The sequence below is a fragment of the Elephas maximus genome, chromosome X, assembly GCF_024166365.1.
Source record: "Elephas maximus indicus isolate mEleMax1 chromosome X, mEleMax1 primary haplotype, whole genome shotgun sequence".
NCBI classification, from domain to species: domain Eukaryota; kingdom Metazoa; phylum Chordata; class Mammalia; order Proboscidea; family Elephantidae; genus Elephas; species Elephas maximus.
In genome coordinates this window covers 61,312,320-61,316,965 of record NC_064846.1, presented here as the reverse complement: position 1 = coordinate 61,316,965, position 4,646 = coordinate 61,312,320, and positions in this window count along the sequence as shown.

Here is a 4,646-nt window from a genome sequence, read left to right as displayed (position 1 = left end):
AAGATTTGTGTCTAATGGAGTGAATCCCCCCAAAATTTATAGACTATGCACAAAGTTTAAAAAAAAATATTAGCAGTAATATTACTATCTTGGACTGAAATGAACAGAAAATTACACAATGAAAAGGGAACTTTGGCTTCCCCAAATTCTGCAGGCAGAAAGCCGGCTGAGAAAACCATGCAACTTCAAAAATGGACTCAGAGGGAGGAACCAAAAGCACAGAAGGCAAAGCAAAGAACCATGGAGAATAATTCCTGGCAGAAGTAGGAGTAGGCCTAATCAAGGTACTTCCAACACTTGCCCAACCGAATTTCAAAATTTCTTTGGTTCAGTATACCTCTTGTTTCCTCCCTTTTGGAATGTGCGAGCCTATAGTGGTTGTCTTAGCAATGCTTCTCCCACTACACCCACTCCTCATTTACAGACATAGTTAGATTCTAAAGACCAGGTCATTATGAGAAAGTCGGCGTTATGTGAAAATGGAGGATGACTACTTCATTACATAACTGCCAAATTGCATCATTACCTAACTGCCAAACCACTGAGAATCCTGGCCCGGCCAAGTTGACGCATAACCTTCATAGCCAGCTTTACTCTTGCCTCACACCCTGGTGTTCGTTACTGCCAGATGTATGTCATTAATGTGCAAAATAGTCAGATAGTAGATTTTTTTACTGTCATAAATGTGAAATGTTGGGTAACAAGATAGTTGATAAGTGAAGAGTAGGTGTATTGTATATTGGATATGTGGAAAGCAGACAACTTTTCTGTTTAGTTGACAGGTATTCAGATCAAGAGGAACCGTTCTTTTTTATTGTGGTAAAAATATTTGTAACAAAACATTTGCCAATTGAACAATTTTTACATGTAAAATTCAGTGACATTGATAATGTTCATCATGTTGTGCAACTATTACCACTACCATTTTCCAGATTATTCCACCACCATTAACAGAAACTCAGTGCCCCTTTTCTCCTCCCACTCACCATGGGTAACCATTAATGCTTCGGTCTCTATGCATTTGCTTTTTCTAGATATTTCATATAAGTGGGATCGTATAGTATTTGTCCTTTTGTGACTGACTTATTTCCCTCAGCATAATATTTTCAGGGTTTATCCATGTTGTGGCATGTATCAGAACTTCAATTTTCTTTATGGCTGAGTAATATTCCATTGTATGTATAGACTACATTTTGTTTACCCATTCTTCTGTTGATGGACATTTCGACTGTTTCCATTTTTTACTATTGTAAATAGTGCTGCAATGCGCATTTCTGTACAAGTTTCTCTTTGCCTTCCTGCTTTCAATTTCTTTGGATATACACCTAGGATTGGGATTGCTGGATCATATGATAGTTCTATGTTTAACTCTTTGAGGAACTGCCAAACTTAAGAACTGTTCTTGAGGAACTATACCTCAGGAACTATATCAGAGGAGCCTCATCCACACCAGAACAGGATTTAGATGAGGAGATTCTTGACTTTGAGTTAATGTTGGGACAAAATTCAACTTTTGGGGCCCTGGGATTGAGGTAGTACATTTTTGATATGGGAGGGGCATGAATCATTGAGGGCCACAATATGGTAACAAGCCTCCAAGGTAACCTTCAATGATTTTGTTTCTTGATATTTATGCTCTTGTGTAGTCTCCTCAGGAAACTCTGGTGGTGTAGTGGTTAAGAGCTACGGCTGCTAACCAAAAGACTGGCAGTTTTAATCCACCAGGTGCTCCGTGGAAACCATATGGGACAGTTCTACTCTGTCCTATAGGGTTGCTATGAGTTGGAATCGACTCAATGGCAGCGGGGTTTTATTTTTGTTGTTGTTTTGTAGTCCCCTCATACACCAAATAGGACTGATCTGTGTAACCAATAGGACAGTGCAGAGATGACATTGTGTGACTTCTGAAGCTAGATTGTAAAAGACATTATGACATTTGCCTTGGCCTTTCTTGAATCACTCACTCTGGTGGAAGTCAGCTGTCATGTCGTGACGACACTTAATCAACACTATGGAGAGAGCCATATTGAGAGGATCTGAGGCTTCCCACCAACAGCCATAATAATTTTCCAGCCATGTGAGTGAGCAACCTTGGAAGTAGGTCCTCCAGCCCCAGTCAAGCCTTCAGATGAGTGCATCCTGAGCCAACATCTTGATTGCAACCTTATGAAAGACCCTGAGCCAGAACAACCAAATTGAGCTACTTCTGAATTCTTGACCTACAGAAACTGTAAAATAATAATTATGGTTTAAGCCACTAAGTTTCTTTTTAATTTTTACTTTATTATGGTGAAAAATATACCTAACATATAATTTTACATTTTATTCATTTTAAGTGTACAATTTAGTAAGGCACTAAGTTTTGGGGTAATTTGTTATGCAGCAATTGGTAACTGTTACAATGAGAAAAGAGATCACAATAAATTTTTTAAAACCTGAAAAATACCACAAACATGACAAAAATCCAGGAAAATAGCAAAATATTTTTATTAATTACCTGCTTGTTATATTGCTATAATATCTTTTTTCCTATAGTTTTTGTCTGCATACTCTTTAAGAAAAGTCAATCTTTAGCATGGTTGATCAATTTTTAAAAATTATTGATTGTTTTTACACAATTCTTTTCAGTTATACAACATGTTATTGGTAATGTCATGTACAATTTTAGAATTGTCAAATTTGGGAAAACTTCTATGGAGTTTCTTTCATTTATGAATTGTAAGATATGAGAGCATTTCAAGTTTTCTTGTGCAGTGACTAACATTAAATACCATTTGTATAGACACTCATTAACCAGTTTTGCATCTATGTGTTCGATATAGTGGCATTGTTATGACTTTTTTAAAAAATAATTTTTATTGTGCTTTAAGTGAAGTTTACAAATGAAGTCAGTCTGTCACATATAAGCTTATACACACCTTACTACATACTCCCATTTACTCTTCCCCTAATGAGTCAGCCCACTCCCTCCTTCCAGTCTCTCCTTTCATGACCATTTTGCCAGTTTCTAACCCTCTCTACCCTCCCATCTCCCCTCCAGACAGGAGATGCCAACACAGTCTCAAGTGTCCACCTGATACAAGTAGCTCACTCTTCATCAGCATCTCTCTCCAACCCATTGTCCAGTCCCTTCCATGTCTGATGAGTTGTCTTCAGGAATAGTTCCTGTCCTGGGCCAACAGAAGGTTTGGGGACCATGACCGCCGGGATTCCTCTAGTCTCAGTCAGACCATTAAGTCTGGTCTTTTTATGGGAATTTGGGGTCTGCAACCCACTGTTCTCCTGCTCCCTCAGGGGTTCTCTGCTGTGCTCCCTGTCAGAGCAGTCATCAGTTGTGGCTGGGCACCATCTAGTTCTTCTGGTCTCAGGATGATGTAGTCTCTAGTTCATGTGGCCCTTTCTGTCTCGGGCTCATAGTTATCGTGTGACCTTGGTGTTCTTCATTCTCCTTTGATCCAGGTGGGTTGAGACCAATTGATGCATCTTAGATGGCCGCTTGTTAGCATTTAAGACCCCAGACGCCACACTTCAAAGTGGGATGCAGAATGTTTTCATAATGGGATTTATTTTGCCAATTGACTTAGAAGTCCCCTTAAGCCATAGTCCCCAAACCCCTGCCCTTGCTCTGCTGTCCTTCGAAGTGTTCAGTTTATCCCAGAAACTTCTTTGCTTTTGGTCCAGTCCAGTTGAGCTGACCTTCCGTGTATTGAGCATTGTCCTTCCCTTCACCTAAAGTAGTTCTTATCTACTAACTAATCAGTAAATAACCCTCTCCCACCCTCCCTCCCTCCCCCCTCTCGTAACCACAAAAGTATGTGTTCTTCTCAGTTTATACTATTTCTCAAGATCTTATAATAGTGGTCTTATATAATGTTTGTCCTTTTGCATCTGACTATTTTCACTCAGCATAATGCCTTCCAGGTTCCTCCATGTTATGAAATGTTTCACAGATTTGTCACTGTTCTTTATTGATGCGTAGTATTCCATTGTGTGAATATACCATAATTTATTTACCCATTCATCCATTGATGGACACCTTGGTTGCTTCCATCTTTTTGCTATTGTAAACAGTGCTGCAATAAACATGGGTGTGCATATATCTGTTCGTGTAAAGGCTCTTATTTCTCTAGGGTATATTCTGAGGAGTGGGATTTCTGGGTTGTATGGTAGTTCTATTTCTAACTTTTTAAGAAAACGCCAGATAGATTTCCAAAGTGGTTGTACCATTTTACATTCCCACCAGCAGTGTATAAGAGTTTCAATCTCTCCGCAGCCTCTCCAACATTTATTATTTTGTGTTTTTTGGATTAATGCCAGCCTTGTTGGAGTGAGATGGAATCTCATCGTAGTTTTAGTTTGCATTTTTCTAATGGCTAATGATCGAGAGCATTTTCTCATGTATCTGTTAGCTGCCTGAATATCTTCTTTAGTGAAGTGCGTGTTCACATCCTTTGCCCAATTTTTAATTGGGTTGTCTGTCTTTTTGTAGTTGAGTTTTAACAGAATCATATAGATTTTAGAGATCAGGCACTGGTCAGAGATGTCATAGCTGAAAATTTTTTCCTAATCTGTAGGTGGTCTTTTTATTCTTTTGGTGAAGTCTTTAGATGAGCATAGGTGTTTGATTTTTAGGAGCTCCCAGTTAT